Here is a 25826-nt window from a genome sequence, read left to right on the forward strand (position 1 = left end):
GTCCAATTGGAGCGGGCGACAGGAATCTCTCTCCACAGCTGCTTTCGGGCCTGCTGAATATTCTGCACATTTCCTGTTTCTGATTTTGTGCCTTCATTACAGGAGCTCCTTTCACTGACAACCCAAAACTTGTCTCTCGGGGCAGCTCCAGCATTTCTGTGATCTTCTCACACACAGGTTCGCGTTTCACTTTCCAACTCACATGTTTTAAAGTCGGCTGTTTTCACAATTATCATCCTGCGCCATGGATTTCAAACCCGCCGCCCACTGACGTCTCAGGCAGTCTAAGCGTTTCTGAGGAATCCGCAAAGGCAAGCGGATCACTGAGTCTGTTAGAGAACATGAGGCTTTAATCCACACTCACTTACAGTAGCACTGAGTGATAATGAGTTAATCACAAATACACACACACACAGAAACGCATACGCAGAGCCATTGGGAGATTCAGAATGAGGAGATACAGAAACTCGATGACAATACCGTCGAATAAAAAGCACAGAATAACTGCCACACTCATTTACAGTACCGGAAGCTGGTTGTCTGAACGAATCAATTGTACACATACAGTTCCACTGACAGACTCAACAAGTGACCCAACCCTCAATGAGAATCAGAAACAAGCTGCAGACTGAATAAGGTGAAGGAATATGGAGGGATGTGCAGGGATTCAGAAATGAGTTAATGTCACTGGGCTAGTAATCCAGCGATCCCAGGCTCTTGCACTGAGAATATGGGTCCAAATCCCACCACAGCTGCTGGGAGAATTTGAATCCAGTTAATCTGAATTATAAAGAGTATCTCAGTGATAGTGGCCATGAAACCATCATCGATTGTCACAAAAAAACATCTGGTTCAATGATGTCCTTTAGGGTAGGAAAGCTGCCATCCTTACCGGGCCTACGTGTGACTCTAGACCCACAGCAAGGTGGTTAACTCTTATCTACCCTCTGATAGCTCTATGGGTGTTGAAACACCACATGGACTGTGGTTTAAGAAGGCAGCTCACCACCACTTTCTCAAGGGCATTGAGCGATGGGCAAGAACTGCTGGCCTCACTTGCGACGACCACATTCCGTGAATGATTAAAAAAAATCCAGCCAATCAGCCAAGGACTCGTTTATGCAAACTCCCTGTTTTCTGCCAGCCAGCCAATCTTATATCCATGGTAACATGTTACCCCCAACACCATGAGCTCCCCACCGCGCGCACACACTCACACACACACACAGACAAACACACAATAGCATTTGATGCGGCACCTTGTCAAATGCCTTCTGGAATGACAAGTTCAGCAGGTCTACAAACTCCCATTCATCCACAAACACATGTTACTCCTTCAGAGGACTCTAACAAATTGGGCAAATATGATTTTTCTTTCACAAAGCCATGCTGACTCTTCCTGATAAATTTGAAAAGTGTATTTGATGACCGGGTCGATGGCATTGACGGTAGGACTGAGCATCGCACAGTACTTGTGGAGAGAAGGTCCCATCTTCACATTGTGTAATGTGGCACTGACGCTGTGCTAATTGGGATCAATTTTGAACAGATCTAGGGCCTCAAAACTGCTCATCCATGAGGTCCAGTTTCGGCAGGAGTGACCACCGCACAGACATTATAGAAGCGAAGTCCAGCCTTCACATTGAGGATAGTCTCCATCGTGCTCTGTAGCACTACCACCGTGCTAATAGGAGAGGTTTCGAACAGGTTTAGCAACTCAAGACTGGTCATCCATGAGGCCCTGTGGGCCATCACCAGCAGGAGAATTGTACTAGAACATAATCTGTAAACTCATGGGCTGGCATATTCCCCACTCTATCATTACCAACAAGCCGGGTGTTCAACCCTGGTTCAATGAAGAGCGATGAGAGCATGCCAGGAGCTGCACCAGGCATACCTAAAACGGAGGTGTCAACCTGGCGAAGCTATAACACAAGACTACTTGTGTGACAAACAGCATAAGCAGCATGTGACAGAGCGAGCTAAGCGATCAAACCGATCAGATCTAAGCTCTGCAGTCCTGCCACATCCAGTCCAGAATGGTGGTGGACAATTAAACAAATCATTGGAGGAGGAGAATCCACAAATATACTCATCCTCAATATTGGAGGAACCCAGCACATCAGTGCATTGCCGCGCCCCTAGTCAAGCTGTTCCAGTACAGCTACAACACTGGCATATACCCCGCTATGTGGAAAACTACCCAGGTATTTCCTATGCACAAAAATACCTCCCCATCAGTCTAGTCTCGGTCATCAGTTAAGTAATGAAAGGGGTCATCATTACTGCTATCAAACGGCACCTGCTTAGCAAAAACCTACTCAGTGACGCACAGTTTGGATTCCTGGCCTCGTTACAGCCTTGGTTCAAACATAGGCAAAAGAGCTGAACTCACGAGGTGAGGTGAGAGTGACTGCCCTTGACAGCAAGGAGGCATTTAACCGAGTGTGGCATCAAAGAGTTCTAGGAATACTGGAGTCAATGGAAATCAGGGAGAAAACTCCACTGGTTGGAGTCATACCTAATGCAAAAGAAGATGGTTGTGGTTGTTAGCAGTCAGTCATATCAGCTCCAGGAGGTCACTGGAGGAGTTCCTCAGGGTAGTGTCCTCGGCAAAACCATCTTCAGTTGCTTCATCAATGACCTTCCTTCCATGATAAGGTCAGAAGTGGAGATGTTCGCTGATAATTGTACAATGCTCAGCACCATTCGTGACTCCTCAGATATTGAAGCAAACCATGTCCAAATGCAGTAGGACCTGGACAATATCCAGGCTTGTGGTGACAAGTGACAAGTAACATTCGCACCACATAAGTGCCAGGCAATGACCATCTCCAACAAGAGAGAATCTAACCACCGTCCCTTGACGTTTAATGGCACTCCCATCACTGATTCGCACACCATTGAAGAGGGCATTCCCTCTAATCCTGCAACTATCACATAGGCCATTTGAAGAGGAGAAACTACAATCCCCGACCACATAGCGACCAGAGAGACTCAGGCTTCCTTTACCAGTTTTATTCAAGCATATGCAAGGGAGCCGCAATCATTCCTAAGAATGAAGACCCAGCTCCCAGATTGATTACATTTCACTACTTTTGTACTTTTTCTTATCACAATACATTTGAGTAGATCTGAATATATCCAATCGGTGACCTACACATAGGTACCATTTTAAAACTATCCTATTGAATACATAAACATATGATTTTGCTAAACAATTATTCTAAAGGGTGTGTACATTATTATATTATCCAATCAATATTAAAACACGTACGCAGGACCTTGGTTCTCACAACTCAAGGCTGCTATTGTTTCATCAAAGACCCCTCTGTCCACTGTATGTTTTCCCATGTCTAAGCTAAAAGCATCTGCCCTGCCCTTATCTGAGAGAGGAGTAAACCTAAACTAACTTTATGTTATGTTTTATCTCCAGTCCAGCTCTCAAGTCTTCATCGCATCGTTGCACCACTTGAATGGTTCTGCCTGTGGCTGGACATTAGCTCAGCTCTTGAAACCGTGTAAATCACACAAACTCAAAGCTCCTTTGTGTGCAATGTCCATTTGCTTAACCTCAGCTGTCATTAGGTCTAACATCCATGGCTGCTTTTAAGTGCTCTTCAGTAAATTCTTACAGTGTTCTCTTTTAGCATTTTTAATTTTCTCCTAACACTATCAACATCCATGTGGCTACTGTTGACCAAAAATTAAACTGGGCGAGCCATATAAATACTGTAGCTACAGGAGCAGGCCAGAGAAGAGGAATCGTGCGACGAGTAACTCAGCTCCTGGCTCCCCAAAGCCTGCCCAGCATCTACAATGCACAAGTCAGGAGTGTGGTGGAATACTCCCCAGTTGCTTGGACTAGTGCAGCTCCCACAACACACAAGACGCTTAGCAGCATCTAGGATAAAGCTTGATTGGCACTACATCCACAAACATTCACTCCCTCCACCACCGACGCCCAGTAGAGCAGTGTGTACTATCTCCAAGATGCATGCAGGAATTCACCAAGCCTCCTTAAACAACACTTTCCAAACCCACGACCACTACCGTCGAGAAGGACAAAGGCAGCAGCTACACGGGAACACCACCACCTGGGTGTTCCCCTCCAAGTACACGTCATCTCGACTTCAAAATTTATCGCCTTTCCTTCATTGTCGCTGGGTCAAAATCCAGGGACCCTCTTCCTAACAGCACTGTGGGTGTACCTACACAACATGGACTGTAGCGGCTAAAGAAGGCAGCTGACCATCATCTTCTCAAGGGCAACTAGGGATGGGCAATAAATTCTGGCCCAGCCTGAAAAGTGCACATCCCGTGAATGAATAAAAGTTTCTCTGCCACCTTCAGTCATTAACGCTCATGTCCACAATTTCCCGCTGATCTTGCACGCCCTTTGAAAATGTACCGTTAATGTTACATTGCCTCTTTGCTTTCTTCCGACAACAATTAAACTTTTTAGACTTCTCTGGGGGTTGGGGGAGGGGGGGTGGGGTGGGGGGGTGGGGGGTTGGTGGTGGGGGGGAGGGGGGGTGGTTAGGGGCGGTGGGGGTGGTGGTGTGGAATCAACTGCATAAAACGCTGGTTCGTCCACAGCTGGAATTTTGTGTACAGTTCTGGTCGCCACATCACAGGAAGGACATGATTGGCCTGTAGAGAGTACAGAGGAGATTTACTAGAAAGCTGCCAAAGCTTGAAAATTGCAGCTACGAGGGAAGATTGGATAGGCTAGGGTTGCTTTCCTTAGAACAGAGGAGGTTGAGGGGTGACCTATTTGAGGTGTACAAAATGATGAGTGGCCTAGATACTGTAGACAGTAAAGGCTTGTTACCCCTGGCAGAGGGGTCAGTTGCCAGGGAGGATAGATTTCACGTGATTGGTAGAAGGATTAGAGGGGACACGAAGAAAACCTTTTTCACGCAGAGGATGGTGGGTGTCTGGATTTCACTGCCTGAATCGATGGTTGGGGCGGAAGCGCTCAACTCTTTTAAAAGTTACTTGGATCCACATCTGAAGCGCTGTAACTTGAAAGGCTATGGATCGGGTGCTGGTTTCATCGTTATTTTCTGGCCAGCACAAACAAGATGTGCTTAACGGCCTCTTTCTGTGCAGTAACTTGTCGATGGTTCTATTTGTCACTTTCCGCCCATTCCACCAGCCTGCCCATGTCGATTTGAAGTTCTACTGAACTTCTGTACCTCTTTTCGCAACCACAGGGAGTCCAAAAACATTTTACAGACCATGAGAACTTTTGAAATGTAGTCACTGTTCAAATTGCTGAAGTTTTGAACCGCGTGTTCGACGATGTCAGGAATTCCCATATTGGGAATGGGAAACACGTATCATTGGTGTAGATCTGTGATACAACTGATAGCGCGTTGGATTTGCAATCGGTCTAAACAGAGACATATAAAGGTTGTGGGTCCGAATGCTTTAGATAAGAATTGAAGAAAGTCAGCAAGAGGCTTATCAATGTTCTCAGAAAAGGGAAACTGCCGTCCCGAACTTCCTTCTATACAGGTCACTCCCACTTTCCCATCTGAACCACTCAGCAGACGAAAACTCAACATCTCAGGACAAAACACAAATCTTTGAAAGATGCTGATCAGAGTCAGTCTGCTCAGCCCTCAGACAGACTTCAAACTGCAAATATACAGCCACCTCGGTAGCTGCTCAGTCACCTTTCCAGACTGTTTCTGACAGACAAGGATAATGTGAGTCTGCACCACTGAATATCAAGACCAACACGGTTATCACAGCTGTAATGAATAACTCCTGTTGCAGCTTTAGATCAGACAGTGGAAGATTATCACAGATAATCACAGACTGCATGTTCCTTCAAACAGGTTCCTGGACACATGGAATGAGCGGCTGTGTGGATATCAGTGGTTCAGGGAGAGATTTCTCACTGGCCGGACTGGAGTTCCAGTTCCATTTCCAGGCATCTCCCTTTCTCTTTCTGAATACACCTCAGCCCTCTTGCTCATTCACACTTTGCATTGTTTCATCATTGGCGGCCACGTCTTCCGCTGTCTGAGCCATTAGCTCTGCAATTCCTTCTAGAAACACCTCCAGTTCACTCTCCCCATAAACACCCTCTTAAAGTCTATCAATTTTACGAAGGTTTCGTTCAGTTGACCAAATATGTGACTCGGTGTCGAATGTTGCTGGATGAAACTCCATTGAAGCACTTTGGGAAGTTTTATTAAATCACGGAGCTGTTGTTGAAACCGCTCGAATTTGGATAAATTCGCTTTCGGCTTCAATCTTCGTAAATGTTCAACTGTATTTTCTCCACTTGCTTTGCATCGAAAAAACATCTGCCATGAGGTGTTCAAAATGATGACCAGTTTGGTAGAGTAAATAAGGAGAAACTGTTTCCACTGACAGGAGGGTCGCTAACCAGAGGGCACAGTTTGAAGCTGATTGGGAAAAGAACCAGGAGCGGGATGAGGAGAATGTATTTTACAGAGTGGGTTGTTGTGAAATAAAAGCTTCCTGGAAGCAGATTCAATATTAACTTTCAAAGGAGGATTGGAGAAAAAAAAATACTTGAAGGAAGGAAACAGAGGACAATGGGGACAGGGCACGGATCTAGGAGTAATTAAATCGCTCAGACAAATACCCACCACAGGCGGGATGAGCTCTTTCTGTGCTCTATCATACTATAATTCATGGATTGGAATCAGTCCTACATCCTGTAGAGCAGGAAGGGTGTGAAATGCCGGCATGGGAATTAATCCCGTGAGCACAGAATGGAATCGGTAAAATATTGTTTTTTGTCAGGGAATCGATGCTGTGTAAATATGACTCTGTCTGTTTAAAAGTGGCTTTTAACCAGTCCCAGATAATTCGCACTTTCCTTAAAAGGGATGTGTTATCAGTCAAGGAGCAGACAATAATATAAAAACGGAAAATGCTGGAATTACTCAGCAGCATCTGTGGAGTGCAAACGAATTAATGTTTAAGGTTGGTGACATTTCATCTGAACTGAGGAAAAATAGAAATGTAAAAGGTTTTGAGCAAGTGAACGAGTCCGGGTTTTGGGAATAGGCTGAACAAAAGCGCAGGTCTGTAATGGTGTGGGAACCCGGAATGAGTAAATTACAAAAGGTTTCACGGCGCAAAAGTCAAAGGGAGATTTACTGGAACAGGCAAAGAAACAAAAGGTGGGTCCAGATGTCGTGAAAATGGCTAGAGAGCAGCCACCCAATTGCAATTTATTTATTTGTATTCAATCACGGGATGTGGGTTTCTCTGGCTGGGCCAGCATTTCTTCCCCCTCCCTAGTTGTTCTCGAGAAGCTGGTGGTGAGCTGCCTTCTGGAGCCACTGCAGTCCATGTAGTGTAGGTGCATCCACAGTACTGTTAGGGAGTCCCAGGATTTTGACCCAGCGACAGAATCGGAATGGCGATATATTTCCAAGTCAAGATGGTGAATGATTGGAGGGAAGCTTCCAAGTGGTGGTGTTCCCACCTATCTGCTGGCCTTGTCCTTCTAGGTGGTAGTGATCGTGGGTGTGGCAGGTGCTTTGTTGAATTCCTGCAGTGCATCTTGTAGATGGTACACACTGCTGCCACTATGCTCCAATGGTGGAGGGAGTGAATGTTTGGTAGATGTGGTGCCAATCAAACGGACTGCTTTGTCCTGGAGAGTGTCCAGCTTCTTGAGTGTTGTAGGAGCTGCACTCATCCAGGCAAGTGCGAAGTATTCCATCATACTCCTGCCTTGTAGATGGCGGACGGGCATGGGCAGTCGCGATTCCTAGCCTCTGACCTGCTCTTGTAGCCCTCCCACATGTATGCCAATGTGCCACCACCTCTGATCTGTCTGTTCCGTCGGTGGGACAGGACATACCCAAGGATGATGATGGTTATGGTGGAGCCAGGGACATTATCTGTAAGTTATGAGTCTCCGTGAGGACGTCAGACACGCTGTTGCTAGAATTGTCTGTCACACAGCTCCCTCGATGTTAGTAAGGAGGACTTCGCAGGGCCGACAGGGGGCAGTCATTGTCGGTGCTGAGATAGATGGTAGGTTTCATTTCTTTCTTCTCTCCTAGCAAGGGCTTGTTACAGCTGAGTGACTTGGCAGAGAAGGCGTTTGAAGAATCAACCACATTGCTGGGGGTCTGGGGTCACATGTAGCCAGACCAGGTCAGGTCGATAGATTTCCTTCCCTAAAGGGAATTAGTGAACAACAATCGACATTCATTTCATGCTCATCATTATACTTTTAATTTCTAAAAATTACTGAATTCAAATCCCATCGCATGCCGTGCTGGGATTTGAACCCGGCATTACTCCAGATTATCAGTCCAACGGCAATTCCATTACGATATCAACTCGCCGGAATTAAGGTGTTAAATAAGGAACTAAAAATAAAAAAAAACACCTGAAAGAAACAAATGAAACAAGAGGGAGACTGAGTTTACAATCTAAAATCACTGAACTCGATGGTGAGGCCGGAAATGTGTAGGGTGAGGTGTTCTTCCTCGAGCTTATGTTATTCTTCGCTGGAACACTGCAGCAGACCAAGGACAGAAAGGTCAGAGTGGGAGTAAGGTGGAGAATTGAAATGACAAGTGACAGGAAGCTCAGAGTCAGGCTTGCGAATTGAACGGAGATTCCTCAAAGCCCTCACCCCCCTGAAGCAGATGACAACATATTGCGGCAGCAAATACTGTACATTAAAGTGAAAGATGAACAAGTGTATCACTATCTCACTTGGAAAGAGAACTTGAAGCCTTGGATGTTGAGGTACAAAGGCGAGTGTTGTGTCTCGTGCACTTGCATAGAAAGGTGCCGTAGAAAGGGGAGGGGATATTGACTGGTGATTGGCTTTCTTGCTATTTATCAGCCAAATGATTAAAAGAGGAGGAAATAATCATATCACTGACCTAAATTGCTAGTTCTGTTTTTCTCTCCACAGATGCTGTTTAATTGTTGTGTATTTCCAGCATTTTCTGTTTGTTATTATTTCTGATTTTCAGCATTCGCACTATTTTGCTCTGGTATCAGTGAACTTTCTGAGCTGTGTTCCGGTGGCCAAGACTTTTTGTTTTATTCTTTCACGGGATTTGGGCGTCGATGGCTCGGCCAGCATTTATTGCCCCAGCCGACATTGCCCTTGAGAAGCTGACTGTGAGCTGCCTTCTTGAGCCGCTGCAGTCCATGTGGTGTAGGTACACACACAGTGCTGTTAGGGAGGGATTTCCAGGATTTTGCCCAAACGGCAGTGAAGGGACAGCGATCCAGTTCCAAGTCAGGATGGTTTGTGGCTCGGAGGGGAGCTTGCTGCTGGGGGTGTTCTCATGCATCTGCTGCCCTTTTCCATCCAGGTGGTGGTGGTCTCGGGTTTGGAAGGTGCTGAGGGAAAAAATGTTGTCAGGAGTGGGATTCGAACCCACGCCTCCAGAGGAGACTGCGACCTAAACGCAGCGCCTTAGACCGCTCGGCCATCCTGACTGCTTCAAAGTCACAGATGGGCCACTAATCCATTGCGCTGTCCCCACAGCTGCTTTGGACCTGCTAAATGTTCCCAGCATTTACTGTTTCTGATTGTGTACATTCATTACAGGAGTTCCTTTTTACTGACAACCCAAAACTTGTCTTTAGGGCAGCTCCAGACACACCTTTTCTGTGAACTTTAAAGTCGGCTGTTCGCAGACGAGTCACTCTGCGTCATGGCTTTCATTCTCCGCGCCCCCCTCCCAACATCACCAGCACCATCCACCATCTCTCCCCCCGCCTTCTCCTGAGCTGCTTCCCTTCCTCTCTCCCTCCTTGGATCGCTTTTCCCCTCCTCCCAAATTCCCGCCGCACACCGCCCCGCCCGCACCCCATCCCTCTCTCTGTCAAATCTTATTCCCTTCCCCTGGGACCTGTCTTCTCCCCAGGCTGCCGCTGACACCGATCTCGGGGACTCTCAGGCCGGCCAGGGCTCTTTAACCGGCTTCATTCACAGGAAAAGTGACTTCAGTTTCCACAATAAGATCCGAGCTCTCCTTACCCCCAAAACTGAAATTCAGGTCAACGTGAACGTGAAAGTGAAGATTGCGGACTGCGGTTTCCGCTCCTGCTGTTTGAAATAAATCGCTATATGTGTGCACAGTGAGCAGAAAGAAATTGCTGTTGTTTGTAAACATTTCTTACTGAACTCACTGTCATTCTGCTTTAACAGGACGAATTTGAATCTCTTGATATATTGGAAAAATAATAATGCGTGAATGTAGCTTACATAATAAAATATTAACACCGCGCTCTCACCCAGTAACTGAATGAAGCGGATGTATAAACGGCGGCGGTTCCGCGTCTAAACCCCATGATGAACAGTTTGTTGAATTCTCTCAAGGCCTGGTTGATGGTCAATGTTCCGTCTAACTGTCTGTTCTGGTGAAGATCAGCAGCACCATCCGCCTCGTCGGTTTGAGGCTGTTCCTCGCCAATCATGTGGAATTAAATCAATTCGAATTGTCTGTTGGCATTTCAAAACATATTAGAATAGTCATTACTTCGACAATGGCTTAATGTTTAAGGCGTCTGTGTGATGGCCATGTTGATGCGATCCAATGATTGGATCTTCCGGTTATTCAGTGATGTTTTATTTACAATGTGATGAAACATGTTGCACATGGTCTTGCAGTGTTTCACATCAGCCCATTCATAAAAACCCGTGACCTGATGTGATGAAAATGTAATTTACCGACAGAAACAACATTTTCAACAAATGGCTAGTGGTGTAGTTGAAGAGTTGGTTTTAATTTTCCACAATTCTCTAGATTCGGGGAAGGCTGCATTAAGTTGTAAAATTGCTAATTTAACACCTGTATTCAAAAAGGCCGGGAAGCAGAAAGCAGGAAACAATATGCCAGTTAGCTTAACATCCATCGTAGGGAAATTTTTTAGAAGCTATTATTAAAGAAGTTATAACAGGGCACTTAGATGAATTCAAGACAATCAGCATGGTAAACATGGTTTTGGGAAAAGGGAAATCATTTTTAACCAGTTTGTTGGATTTCTTTGCCGTGAGTAAATGGAAATATTGCATGTACTATATTTAGATGACATTTGGGTCAGCGGCATTGTGGAGACTAATCGCAGACTGGGTGACCATTTTACGAAACATTTTTGCTCAGTCCGCAAGCATGACCCCACCTTCCGGTCACTTGCCATTTCAAATCACCAACTTGCTCTCAGGCTCACATTTCCGCTGTGGCCTGCTGCAATGCTCCAGTGAAGCCCAACGCAAATGGAAGGAACAGCATCTCATCTACTGGCAAGAACTCAATGTTATGTCTTAGATGGCTGTAAATTGCCTTAACAGTAGATGAGGTTCCTTCTTTATAAAGTGACCGTGGGAGGACTAGAAGCTGCAATTTTCTGAAAGCAACATTACACACACTGAAGTCAGACGCCTTATCCATTAGACCACGTGGTCATTACACGGCCTACCGATACTGGTCCCATGTGAATAAATATGTGGTTGTATTTATTCCATAAATTCGATAAATTAGTCCACGTAGCATTTAAACCACTCCTTGAAGAAAGTCCTTCTTTCCATTTAACGAGTAATTTGATCGAATTTTCCGTCATGTTAAGGCGATACCATCAGGGCGCGAAACTATTTCCGATGGCTGGGAATCCAGGAATCGTGCATTAAAATGAAAGCAAAATGCTGCAGGTGCTGGAAACTTGAAATAAAAACTTCTGCAAAAGCTCAGCAGGCCAGGCAGCATCTGTGGAGACAGAAACGTTTCGGCTCCGCTTGATTCTTCTCCAGAGCTGAAGAGAGGTAGAAATGTGATGGATTTTATACTGTGGAAGAGAGCGGGTGGAGCAGGTGGAGCAAAACAGAAGGTCAGGGATAGTGGGGACCTCAGCAGAGACTTGACAAGGATATCATGGTCACAAGACAAGGGGAGTGTTAAAGGTAGTGTTAAAGACTATAGTAAATGCTAATATGGGGCAGAAAGGTAAGATTACAGAACGTGTTAACAGCAGAACAAGGGTCAGCGCTCTCCGAAGGCAAATATGAGAACAAGTAACAGATGACCATGTAGAAGGAGGGGGATAGTTAGCATGGTTTCCTTCGGGGAAAGTTGTCTTACTAATTTAATCGATTTTTTTGAGGAATAAGTAAGGAGGATTGATTAGGGTAGTGTAGCAGATGCTGTCTACGGAGAATTTAGTGAGGCATTTAAAAAGGCCTCACATGACAGACTGATCAGAAAGGTAAAGGGCATCGCAGAAAAGGGGAATGTGGCGAGTTGGATCCAAAATTGGCTCAGCGACAGGAAACAAAGTGTAATGGTCGATGGTGATTTTGAATGGAAGGCGGTTCCCAGTGGCGTTCCACGGGGCTCAGTTTTGGATCCCTTGCCGCCTGTCGTATGTTCTTATTGCGTTATTCAATTACAGAATGGGGGTGTCGCTCTCTAGCCCAACATTTATTGCACATCCCTAATTTCCCTCAAGAAGGCTGTGGTGAGCTGCCTTCTTGAACAGCTGCAGTCCATGTGGTGTCGGTACATCCACATTACTGTTCGGTAGGGAGTTCCAGGATTTTAACCGTGCAATAGTGAATGAAATGTGGGAGGCATGATTGGAAAATTTGCAGATGACAGAAAACTTGGCCGTGTGATTAATAGTGTAGAGGAAAGCTGTTGTCTCCAGAATGATATCAATAGTTTGGTTGAGTGGGTGGCAAAATGGCAAGTGGAATTGAATCCAGAAAAGTGTGAGGTAATGTACTTGAGGAGGGTAAACAAATCTAGAGAATACACAATAAACGAGAGGATATGGAGAGGGTAGAGGAAATGAGAGACCTTGGAGCGCTTGTCCACGGGTCCCTGAAGTTGGTAGGACATGTGGATACGATGGTCGAGAAAGCTTATGGAATGCATTATTTTATTGGAAAGGTATTGAATACAAAAGCAAGGGTGTAATGCTGGAACTGTATTAAACGCTCGTAAGGCTGCAGCTGGAATTTTGTGTACAGTTGTGTTTGTCACGTTACAGGAAGGACACAATTGCTCTGGAGAGAGGGCAGAGGAGATTTACAAGAATGTTCCCAGGGCTTTAAAGTTGCAGCTACGAGGAAAGATTGGATAGGCTTAGGTTCCTTCCCTTGGAACTCTAGAGGCGGAGGGCGTGACATAATTGAGTTTACAAGATTATGAGGACCAGATAGAGTAGCCAGGAAAGACCTGTTTGCCGTAGCAGAGAGATCAGTTACCAGGGGACACAGATTTAAGGTGATTGGGAGAAGGATGAGAGGGGACATCAGGTTCCAGTTCTTCACACAGAGGGCGGTGGATGTTTGGAATTCGCTGCCTGGTTTGTTGGTGGGGGCAGAAACCCTCAGCTCATTTCAAAGGCCGCTGTATCTACACCTAGAGAGCTGCAACCTGCAAAGCTGTGTGCTGGAAGGTGGGATTGGAATGGGCGGCTAGATTTTATGTATTTCTTTTTCAGCCGCCGCAGACACAATGGGCTGAATGGCCGCCTTCTGTGCCGTAAACTTTCAATGGTTCTATGAGACCAGGAAGAAAACATTTTCCACAGAATTCATCTTCACAAACCAGCAGAGATCATCTTTACACCATAGCAAACACTTTTACAAAACATAAAACACTTTTACACAGCCGGGAACATATTTGCACAAGAGGGAAGCTTTTTCTACAGCCACAGTGAAGGTCTGTCACCTTTCCCCGACAGGGAGAACGGTTGTACAGCAGAGAGCACAGTTACACAACAGGAAATCATTTATAAAAAGGGCCGATCTTTATGCAACAGCAAACACCTTTTTTCATAAATGATCAGTTTCTCCATCTCAGCATCTTCCTGGTTTGACAGGCACTATTTTTTCTGCCTTTCACTCTGTGTGTCCTGGTCGTGTCTTACTGCTTCTCTGTGTGTCTTTCGCTCTGTGCTCTGTTCGCGGTGGTGTGAAGTTGGGTTGTGTAGCCAGGCTGAGCTTCCCAACCGATGTCCTTTAAAAAAAAAATGAACATGTGAACAGTTGCCTCGCCACCAGAAAGCATTAATAGGCAGTCGGGAGCGGCTGCTTGTGAGTGGCGCAGCGGAAGCGTGCTGGGTCCATCACACAGACGGGAAAGAAGGATTGGGCTGCGATCCAAAATCTGGTTACTTTTTTTGCAGTAACTTTGTATCAGCTTCTTACTTCCAATAAACGCTTCAATCTGTAACCAACCACTCAAATTGCTTACATTCGCACACGGACGCAAGCAATAAATGTTCCAAAAATACATCTTTCTCTTTTCTCTCAGACATCCTTACACCAGCCGCGGATTTTTCCTTTATTTCAGGCCATTGTCCGAATGGACTTCTCTCGTTGCATCAGTATCTGAACAGCAGAAAGCAAAGAAAAACAACCTCTTGATAGAAAAAAAAAACCCGTGAACTAAAGAGCAGATGTTTGGAGCAAGGAGCGCAGGAAATACAGCAACTGGCGGGCAGCCTCGGAATGTGTGGGTTCTTCAGTGCAGTCAGGACTATTTACAGCCCAAGCACCCAAGGACCTACTCCACTGAGTGCTAAGAATGGAGTGGCGCCTATCAAGGACAGAGATGCAGTCCGGCTCATTGGGAGAAGCCCTTCTCTGATTTCCTCAACCGAGACTCAGTCCTCGACATGAGTGCCCTCGACCACATTCCACAGCATGCTACCCAACACCAGCTCAGCACAATCCCAGCCCGACATGAGGTTGAAAAGGCCATCCGACAGCTATGAACCATCAAGGCCGCAGGCGCAGGAGAAATTCCCGCCGAAATGCTAAAATAGTGTGGAGAAGTTCTCTTAAAGCAAATGCATGACCTCATCTCCCTCATCTGGAAGAAGGGCAATGCCAGGGCATCCCTGAGATGCCTAAATGTGAACATCTTCAAAAAGGAGATCAGACTGACTGCGGTAACTATAGAGGGGTATCTCTGCTGTCCACCACAGGGAAAGTCGTTACAAGAGTCCTCCTCAATTACCTTCTCTCCATGGCTGAAGAGCTCCCACCAGAGTCACAATGCGGATTCTTTCCCCAAGTGGCATAGTGGAAATGATCTTCACAGGAAGACAAGCCCAAGAAAATGCAGAGAGCAGCAGCAACCTCTATTCATGTCCTTCTTTGCCCCCATAAAGGCCTTCGACTCTATCAACTGGAAGGGACTGTGGAGCATCCTCCTCAAATTGTTCTGCCCGCAGAAACGAGTCACCCCCCTCCGCCTGCTGCAGGATGACATGCAAACCGTGATCCTTACCAAGGGATGTGCTGCAGACCCACACTAGTGCAAACTGGGGTCAAGCAAGTCTGTGTCATCGCACCAAATCTCTTTTCCACCTTCCTCGCTGCAACACCCCACCCCATCTCCATGAAGCTCCCCGCCGGGGTGGAGCTACTCTACAGGACAAGCAGGAAACGGCTCAACCTACGTCACCTCCAATCCAGAACCGAGATCACCCCAGCCTCTGTCATCGAACTGCAGCGCGCTGACGACACTTGTGTCTGTGCAAACTCAGAGACAGAGCTCCAAACTATCATCGACACATTCACGGAGCCGTGTGATAGGAAGGGCTTTAAGCTAAACATGTGGAAGGTAAAGGTCCTCTACTAGACTGCCCCCGCTGTGCACACTGCCACCCGCACTCTCCCCATCCCCCTCACTGCCCCCCCCCCCCCGGTACTATCAAGATCCACGGGGAACCATTGGGCCTTAGCCTCCGATCAGCGAGGGCAGATCTCGACAATGAAACCAAACATCGCCTCCAATTTGCCAGCGCAGCCTTCGGCCGACTGTTTAAAAGAGTGTTTGATGGCAAGGACCTCAAACCCGGCCCCCAGCTCCTGGTCTACAGCGCTGCAGTGCTACCTGCCCCCTGTGTGCTTCAGAGACATGGACATCGTACAGCAGACACCTTAAATCCCTGGAGAAATATCACCAGCGGCGCCTCCACAAAATCCTGTAAATTCAATGGCAGGAGAGGTGCTCCAATTTCAGTGTCTCCTCTCAGGCCAACATCCCCAGTATCGAGGCACTGGTTATGGTTAATCAGCCACGTTGGCCGGACCACATCATCCGCATTCCTGACACAAAACTCCCAAAACAAGCTCTCTACTCCGAGCTTTGTCACGGCAAGCGGTTACCAGGAGGACAGAGGAAACGTTTCAGGGACGTCCTCAAAACCTCCCTGATAAAATGCAACATTCCCACCGATTTGTGGGAATCTCTTGCTCGAGGCGCCCAAACTGGAGAAGAAGCATCCGCGAAGGTGCCAACCATTTGGAACGTCTCCGACAGGCCCAGGTGGAGGCCAAGCGCAAACAGCGGAAGGAGCGGAGCAAAATCCGAGCATCCCACCCACCCGCCTCATCAAACACTACCTGCCCCAACCTGTGGCAGAGTGTGGGGAGCCAGCATTGGACTTTTTAATCTCCTCAGAACCCACAGCCCCGGAGTGGAAGGAAGTCATTCTCAGTCACGAGGCACTGCCTAAGACAGGAGGTTAAATGCTTCTGTGAGTGTCTCTGGGTGATGAGCTGATGGTGCTCGGAGCTCTCAGCTTTTACTCATTGATTTCACAGGAGTTGATTCAGTTTTGACGTTGATTGGTTCTCTGGTGTCGATTCCTCGTATTCTTCGCCCGATTTTCTGTCCAATGTAGCTCTCTCAGCAGAATTCTCATTAACGCCTTGTCTTTTCCTTGCAGCGTTTCAATCACGATGTTTTTTGAACTATATTATTAAAGGGTTTGCAACAGCCAGCTTCCAGGAACAGCAATGTGATGAAGGCAGGAGAATCTGTTTTGAAGTGGTGTTAATTGAGGGGCAAATGTTGGCTCCGACACGATGGAATAACTCCCGTGCCACTGTCCGAAATTGTGCCATGGTAATTTTACATGTGAAGGCAGATGGCACCTCAGTTTGCCATAGCATCTCAAAACTGGCAACTGTAACAGTGAAACTTTGGCTCAGCGCGGCACTGAAGTGTCAGCCGGACTTTCTGCTCAGAATTCTGGAGAGATTTTGAACTCACAACCCTCTGCCTGTAAAAACTTGAGAGCAACTGACTGAATCATAGTTCACAGAATAGTGCAAAGACAGGGGACATTGTACTGAGAGCAGAAGCAGCACTAGATTGTTATTTAGAGAGGTGTTACAGGGAATGAGAGATTAACAGTCACAGTTGAAAGAGGTGGACTTTTTAGCAGGGCAGGGAGAGAGAGGTTGCAGGAATGTCGATTCGAGTGTCGAAATCAGAAAATGTTAGCTTTGTTTTAATTGGATGCGATAAGGCGTCAGAGGCTGAGAAGAAATTAATGATAAAAACTCTTATCAGTCGGATCCACATAGGGAGGAAGTGATGGTTTCTGATTCCCACATTTGCCCCGGGAATGGAGCAGACACCATTACAACATTGAGAAGTTCAACGAAACAAGGAGGGAAACTCTTCAATCGACTGTCTTTGAAGACAATGGGCAACATCTGCTGTGGTGTGTGAGCATTATTCTGAGGTATGCCTACATCACATCTCCACCGACTGGAAAAGGTTATGTTTTATTATCAAAGGCCACATGAGTTAGTAATGCCAGAACGAGCAGTTTCTCAGTGTTTCCAACTCCTTGACCTTCTCGAAAAGGTAAATTGTTTACCACGATGTACTGTAATACCCACAGAGGGGTAACAAGGATATATGACACTATCTAGTAATAAACCGCATTTAAAACCGAGATCCCATCTTCCCCATTCGGAGGGATGTGAACAATCCAACCAGGCTATTTATAGCAAGAGAAGAGGAGTTTTATCCTGAGTCCTGTGATCATTAATAATCCCTCATCCAGAATCACTGAAACAGGTTATCCAAATATTGATCAGGTTCCTGCCTGTGGGATCCTGCTGTGCACATTCAAGCACGAATCTCAATTACCAAGACGTCCCATCAACCCCCTTGCCCAAAATACCCACCCATTGGCTGTGAGGTTTTGGATCTTTCTGCGGTTGCAAAATGTGCTGACGAAATGCAAGTTCCCCCTCATTCCCGCCCTCCCTGCAGCTCCCTCCCTCTTTTCCTTCGTTGCTCTCTTCCTCGTTCTGACAGATGCTGTCCCACACAACCCCTCCCCTTTTCTCCCCCGTTTGCATTCCTCCCGTCGCCAACCCTTCAGTCCCCTCAACCCCGCAATAACCTTCCTTCTCTCTAATCTCATTCCCTTTCCCTGGGATCTGTCCTCTCCCCAGGCTCCCTCTGACCCCGGGCTCGGGGACTCTCAGGCCGGCCCGGGCTCTTTAACCGGCTCCATTCACAGGAGAAGTGGCTTCAGTTTCCACAAAAACATCCGCTCTCTCTAAAATCCCAAAACTGAAACTCAGGCTGCCGGTTAATGTGAAGAGGCGGGTGTCGGGCTGCGGTTTCCGCTCCTGCTGATTAATGCAGGTCGCTATAACTGGATGCCGTAAGCAGAAAGAAATTGCTTCTGTTTTTAAACATTTGTTTTAACTGAACTCACTGTCGCTCTGATTTAAAAGTACGAGTTTGAATCTCCTGATTTATAGATAAAATAAAGTCGGGTGATTATAGCTTACACAACCAACTCCAGCTAACGGAACTAAGCAGCTGTATGGACGGAAGTGGCTGTGGGTTTAAATCCCATGATGGACACTTTGTGTTTTCCTTCTCATGCTGGGTAACAGAGCAACTGCAAAAACAGTAGATACCCCACATCGCTGAAACATTGTTCTAATGTAAAATTGTGCAAAATGAAAACTGAGAAGGAAAACCGGAAGAGATGACTTACACCATGGTTCTGAAATTCAACATTTCGGTAGAATCCAGACACAAGGAAACCTGCGTCCAGACAAAAGCTTCAGGAACAGTGAAGAGCCATGAGCCTGACGTGATTTGAACACGCAACCTTCTGATCTGGAGTCAGACGCGCTACCGTTGCGCCACAAGCCCACCTATAAGAAGCCTGTTGTTGCTTGTCCTAGATTCACTTCCTTAGACCTTGATCATAGTGCATTGAAAATCAAACAGGGATCATGAAAGGGAACATGATTTTCCCTCCCTTCCTCGTGGCCTTTGCTTTCTGTGGATTTACATCATAAGGACGAGTAACAGGAAAAGCAAAGAACGAGAGAACAAACGCACAACAATATGCCGTGGGAGAAGTTTATTTTCAAATTTCATAAATAGTTTAAATGAGTGAGAAATACTTTGGCAGTTGGATTCACAATGAACCATAATCTGATTGAGGCCACGAATGCACGAGTTTCGCTTCGTTTTGTTTTTAATTGGTGAGATGTTGCAAACTATGGAGGAGCAGTGGCCCTAATTATAAAACTGAAAGTTAACGGACAGGGAGTAAGAAATAACGAAGCAGGATTTCAAGGAGTCACATCATCACACAGTGCAGAAGAGTACCTTCAGCCCATCGTGTCTGCACCCACACGTGACCCACCGACCTAATCCCATTTACCGGCACTTGGCCCACAGCCGTAAACGTTAATAAAGTGACGACGAAGGTGGGATTCGAACCCACGCGTGTAAAGCACAATGGATTAGTAGTCCATCGCCTTAACCTCTCGGCCACCTCGTCACGCAACTTCGATTTAGTAAACCTCCTTCTATGCTTTTTACATTCATGATCTGTTGAAATAAATGATCCTCTTTCGTACAGGTCCTGAATATTCGGCCAGGTGTCTAAAGATGGAAATGTATTTTCTGTCAATAAAATGCATTTCCACCACATCAGATCAGATGCTGTTGTAAATGGGCTGATGTGAATCGTTTCAACACTTCAACATGATATCCAACATGTTTCTACACAGTGTGAAAACCCACCGCGGAAAGACCGGAACATACAAGCATTTGGTAGCAAGAAGAAACCCTTCCCAGCTCACTGCCAGTGGCCGATCACAGCTAAAGTGTGGGAAATGAAAATAAATCTTTGGAGATCCCAGCTCTGCTTGGCCTTTCAGTCAAGATTTTCACTGAGTTCAATCAGCCTCCCACCTGAATCCAGAAGTAGACAGTTCCCTTTTGTGATGTATTCGGAGAATTTCAGAGTCCCCTAACACGGAGAAACGTTCTTTAAACCCTGTGTTCATTTCATCACGTGTGTTGAGGTGATGCATTCTCTGCAATGACTTCCTGGGTGTTCAAACTTGGTCCTGATTTCCGGAACTGCCACCACCACGAGCGCGAAAAAATACTGCATTAAAATGCTTGCTAGGCTCGTCCTGGAGATGAAAGCGGGACCTCTTGCATACGAACTCATTGAAAAGCCCAAAGCGAGAATCGAAACCCAAGAACAACCAGCCACCTGCACGATAAACTGCTCTCAATGGATCCTTTCATTGCCACCCACAGTGTATCAATCAAAAGCGAATTCCTGTTAATGCTGGAAATCTTTTAGAATGTATTGGAACCTCCGGGGACGACTCCAACCAGTGGAGAGTTTCCCGCCTCATTTCTATTGACTTCAGTTTTGCGAGTGTTCCTTGATGCCACACTCGGTCAAAAGCTTCTTTGGACTCAAGTGCAGTCACTTGCACCTCAGGTATTAAGTTCAGCTGCTTTCTCCATGTTTAGTCCAAGGCTGCAATGAGGTCAGGAGCTGAGTAACCCTGGCAGATACCAAACTGAGCTTCAGTGAGCGGGTTATTGCTGAGTAAGTGCCACTTGATCGCGTTGTCGAAGAAATTTCCACCCCCTTTTTTGATGAACGAGCGGAGACTGATCGGGCGGTTTTCGCCGGTTGGGTTTTCCTGTTTTTTGTGGACAAGACATACCTGAGCAATTTTGCTCATTGTCGGGTAGATTCCAGTATGGAACAGCTTGGAGAGGAGCGAGGCTATTTCTGGAGCACAGGTTTTCTGTACTGATGCAGGAATGTTGGCCCGACCCAAAGCCTTTGCAGTTACCCGTGTCTTCAGCCATCTCTTGATTTCACTTGGAGTGAATGGAGCTGGCTGAAGACTGACATCTGTGATGCATTTCCCCAACTTTGTGCAAAAGCAAAACTGAGGGAATCACATACGTGGCTCTATGAAACTCACCTGCTAAACAGTGAAAGGTGACAGTGTTTATCACAAGCGGGTCCCATTAATTCAGAAACAGGTTTGCTGCAAAAGTAGCCATGACCATGTGCGATACACACACAGTTTTCTTATCTGCAGTTCGATGTGCTCCCGCTGTGACGCTTACATACCCGTGAGTTGAGAAGGTGTAGGCGCTCTCTGGTTGAGGTAATTGAGATGATTAAAAGGTCTTAATGTGGAGAAACAATTTCCTCTGGTGGGGAATACAGAACAAATGTATATAACCTTAAACTTAGAGTTAAGACATTTAACGGTGACGTCAGCAAACAATTCACTCAAAGGATGAAGAAGGCTGTTTGTCGGACAATCCCTGTGTAGCGATTGGCCGAGGGCTTATGGCAATGAACTGATGCTTAGTTGGGCTTTGGACCCCCTCTTTGTCAAGAAAAAAATCGAAATCTGGAGGGAACTGAAAAGAGGTGATGGCTGTCCTTTGTCATTATGGGATCATGTTCTCTAATATAAGCGGAGGACAGTCGGTGACTGTAAAACTGGTATCCTGGTCGCTGTTTAAACTCTGGCTCGAAGCATCACTTCCGTCAGCTGAAATATCTCAGTTGGTAGAGCGTTAAACTCATGATCTAAAGGTCACTTGTTCAATACTGTGTTCTGGCAAAGAGTTGCAAGTCGACTCGCCTAAGCATCTCCGGTTTCGGGTTTCCCGGTTGCTGAGTGAGGGTGCCTGTCTCTTTTGGGGAGACGCAGTCCCATTTCTGATGGCAGCGGGTACTTGCCCTCCCAGCTTGCCCGTGTCCAGCTCTGTTCCCATTGGTCCACGTTACTGGAATAAAGATCGGTTTAACTTTTAAAAAGATATGAAAAAGCGCTTGTCAACTCATCCCCCATTAAACTATCATAACCAACCTGCAACTCTCAGGTGGCGCAGAGGTCGATAGATCGAACCCATCCTCTGCTTTTTATATTGGCACAGCAAAAATTAGTCCCTAGGAAGAAGAAGCATACGAAAGGAAGGACGAGGCAAACATGGCTGACAAGGAAAGTCAGGGACAGGATAAAAGCTAAAGAGAAAGCATACAATGCGGCGAAGGGCAGTGGGAAGCCAGGGGATTGGGAAGCCTACAAAGACCAACAGAGGACAACTAAAAAAGAAATAAGAAGGGAGAAGATTAAATATGAGGGTAAACTAGCCAGTAATATAATATAAGATTGCACGGGTGTTTTTAGATATATAAAGGGTAAGAGAGAGGTCAAAAGTGGACATTGGGCTGCTGGAAAATGGCACTGGAGAAGTAGTAGTGGGGAACAAAGAAATGGCGGAGGAACTGAATAGGTACTTTGCGTCAGTCTTGACGGTGGAAGACACGAGTAACATCCCCAAAGTTCAAGAGAGTCGTGGGGCAGAGGTGATAATGGTGGCCATTACCAAGGAGAAGGTGCTAGGAAAACTGAAAGGTCTGTAAGTAGATAAATCACCTGGACCAGATGGATTACACCCCAGAGTTCTGAAGGAGATAGCTGAAGAGAAAGTGGAGGCATTAGTGGTGATCTTTCAGGAATCACTGGAGTCAGGGAGGGTCCCAGAGGACTGGAAAATCGCTATCGTAACCCCCCTGTTAGAGAAGGGAGTGGGACAAAAGACTGGAAATTACAGGCCGATGAGCCTGACCTTGGTTGTTGGTAAGATTTTAGAGTCTGTTATTAAGTGTGAGAGTTCAGAATACTTGGAAGTACATGGTAAAATGGAACAAAGTTAGCATGGTTTCATCAAGGGGAGGTCATGCCTGACAAATCTGTTAGAATTCTTTGAGGAGGTAACGAGTAGGTTAGACAAAGGAGAGCCAATGGATGTTATCTACGTCGAATTCCAGAAGGCCTTTGACAAGGTGCCGCACAGGAGGCTGCTCAGTAAGATTAGAGCCCATGGTGTTAGAGGCAAGGCACTAGCATGGATAGATGGTTGGCGGTCTGGCAGGAGGCAGAGAGCGGGTATAAGTGGGTCCTTCTCAGGATGGCGGCCAGTGACTAGTGGAGTTCCGGAGGAGTCAGTGTTGGGACCACAACTTTTCACTTTATACGCTAATGATCTAGATGATGGAACTGAGGATATTTTGGTTAAGTTTGCAGATGATACAAAGATAGGTGGAGGGACAGGTAGTATTGAGGAGGTGGGGAGGCTGCAGAACGATTTAGACAGGTTAGGAGAATGGGCAAAGAAGTGGCAGATGGAACACAATGTGGGGAAGTGTGAGTCATGCACTTTGGTAGGAAGAATAGAGGCATAGACTATTTTCTAAATGGGGAGAGAATTCAGAAATCTGGAGTGCAAAGGGACTTGGGAGTCGTAGTCCAGGATTCTCTTAAGCTTAACTTTCAGGTTGAGTCGGTAGTTAGGAAGGCAAATGCAATGTTGGCATTTATTTCGAAAGGACTAGATTATAAAAGCAGGGATGTGCTGCTGAGGCTCTATAAGGCTCTGGTCAGACCACATTTAGAATATTGTGAGCAATTTTGGGCCCCGTATCTCAGGAAGGATGTGCTGGCCCTGGAGAGGGTCCAGAGGAGGTTCACGAGAACGATCCCAGGAATGAAAGGCTTAACATATTAGGAACGTTTGAGAACTCTGGGTCTATACTTGATGGAGTTTATAAGGATGAGGGGGGATCTGATTGAAACTTACAGAATACTGAAAGGCCTGGATAGAGTGGACGTGGTGAAGATGTTTCCATTAGTAGGAGAGACTAGGACCCAAGGTCACAGCCTCAGAGTAAAGGGAAGACCTTTTAAAACAAAGATGAAAAGAAACGTCTTTAGCCAGAGAGTGGTGAATCTATGGAATTCATTGCCACAGACGGCTGTGGAGGCCAGGTCATTGTATGTATTTAAGACCGATATAGATAGATTCTTGATTGGTAAGGTGATCAAAGGTTACGGGGAGAAGGCGGGAGAATGGGGTTGAGAAACCTATCAGCCATTATTGAATGTTGGAGCAGACTCGATGGGCCGAATGGCCTAATTTCTGCTCCTATTCCTTATGGTCTTATGGTCTTATATGGTCCCAGCTGCTAATTCCTCGATCAACCATTGGAAATGTAAATCCTGAAAAATCCGCTGAATGATCCATTTCATTAATGCTTTGGTTAACATTAATTGGGGGGGAGCGGAATTGTAATCTATCGCTTCCCTCTCGTTTATTATGCTTTATTCGTGTTTGTATCTGTCAGTGATGAGATCGAGAAGTGAGCTCGCCTCAGTCATGCGGCGGACGGATCTTTTGAGTATGAGAAATATTTACCCTTTCCTTTTAAATTCAGATCAGAATGTATCACTGAAACACAGGAAATGCTGCTTAATCTGCCCGAAGGAGGCTTTAATGACTCACTGAAACGATATAATTTGACCTTCCAGTAAGCTCTTTGTGTGCAGCAGTTTCTGGTGATTTTCCTCAGTCACAGAATCCCACAGAATCACAGTGCAGGACAGGCCCTTCGGCCCATCGCGTCTGCACCGACACGTGAGAAACACCTGACCTACCTACCTCATCCCATTTAGCAGCACTAGGCCCATAGCCTTGAATCTATCAGTTTCACGAAAGCTTTGTTCAGTTGTCCAAATATGTGACTCGATGTCGAATGTTGCTTGATAAAAGTCCTTTGAAACGCTTTGGGGAGTCTTATTGGTGCAAGTTCGCGCCCTGAAATTTAAACTGTTTCATTCTTCACAAATACTACCAGATCTGCGAAGGGTTTCTAGCAATTCCTTGCGGGTAATTGAGCATCGTTAGGTTCTGTGGATTAATTGGTTAAAACACCTGCCGAGTAAACAGGAGATCCTGGGTCCAAATCCCAGCAGAACCTGACTTCGTTGGACTTCATCTGGGCAGTTGGGCGCTTGCTTTATAACAGGGCCAAATCTGGAATTTAAGGTTAAAATGGTCTCTCCTTTTACATTGGACTATCTGCAAAGGTTTTAACAATGACAGGTTTTCCTTTCTGTGACTGTCGAAGAAGAGACCTTGTGGAAGTTACCACACACAATGAGAAACTCTCCCCAGTGTGCTGCTACTGGAAGAGCTGGGCTCTATTATATTTAAAAATTGATGCTCGGAACACGGACATCGAGATTTTGAAAAGACAAGGGGAATATCACTGGGTCAGAATTCAAACATCATCCTGGGAAATAAGAGGACGAGAGATCAAAGCAGATTACTGTATGAACGTTGGAACAAGCAGTTTCTAAATCCTGTTTTCCGGGAACTCACTGAATATCTGTGACTAACCTGTTTCCCACTCCGGTTAAAATACTGAATATTCTGCATTTACATCGGGGCGGAAATTTGGTTTATAATTCATTTGTGAACAAAAGTATCAAGTGTTTAGGTGTTGTTAAGCTGGCAGCGCGTAACAATTTCAAGGGGTTATCCTCATAACCTGGTCAACACGTTCCAATTAACTTTAATCTTTCCCAAAGAGGGATATTAGGTATCACTCCAGGAAAAACCCAAAGCATTTGGGATGGATGCACTACAAAAAATCAGGACTTTCAAAACACCTTAACCACCCACAATTCCTTCAAATGAAATGTGTTCGCTGTTGCATTGGACCTAGAAACAGCTCTCGGCATTAATCTCAGTGAAGCAGAGTGTGACCGTGTTGTATCTGTCAGTGTGGAGGTGACCAGTTCGGGGTCACTATCCGCCGCTTCCAGCCGAGACTAAGGCACGATGCAAGGGGGATGTTTACCCCGAGTTTTGGAA

The 25826-nt window shown here is 46.0% G+C and overlaps 1 protein-coding gene and 3 non-coding genes across 4 annotated transcripts in view; all 4 read right to left on the reverse strand.

Moving 5' to 3' along the window:
• LOC144670314 (histone H2B-like) overlaps positions 1-25826 on the reverse strand; it is a 1149071-nt gene that overhangs the window by 1054401 nt on the left and 68844 nt on the right. The window lies entirely within an intron of this gene.
• On the reverse strand, positions 9389-9471 carry trnal-uag (transfer RNA leucine (anticodon UAG)). Its single transcript has one exon. It is a non-coding gene; the product is annotated as a tRNA-Leu (tRNA).
• Positions 18897-18968, reverse strand: trnaw-cca (transfer RNA tryptophan (anticodon CCA)). The gene has a single exon. It is a non-coding gene; the product is annotated as a tRNA-Trp (tRNA).
• On the reverse strand, positions 19527-19608 carry trnas-acu (transfer RNA serine (anticodon ACU)). The gene has a single exon. It is a non-coding gene; the product is annotated as a tRNA-Ser (tRNA).

This window comes from Cetorhinus maximus, chromosome 31 (genome assembly GCF_964194155.1).
Source record: "Cetorhinus maximus chromosome 31, sCetMax3.hap1.1, whole genome shotgun sequence".
NCBI classification, from domain to species: Eukaryota; Metazoa; Chordata; class Chondrichthyes; order Lamniformes; family Cetorhinidae; genus Cetorhinus; species Cetorhinus maximus.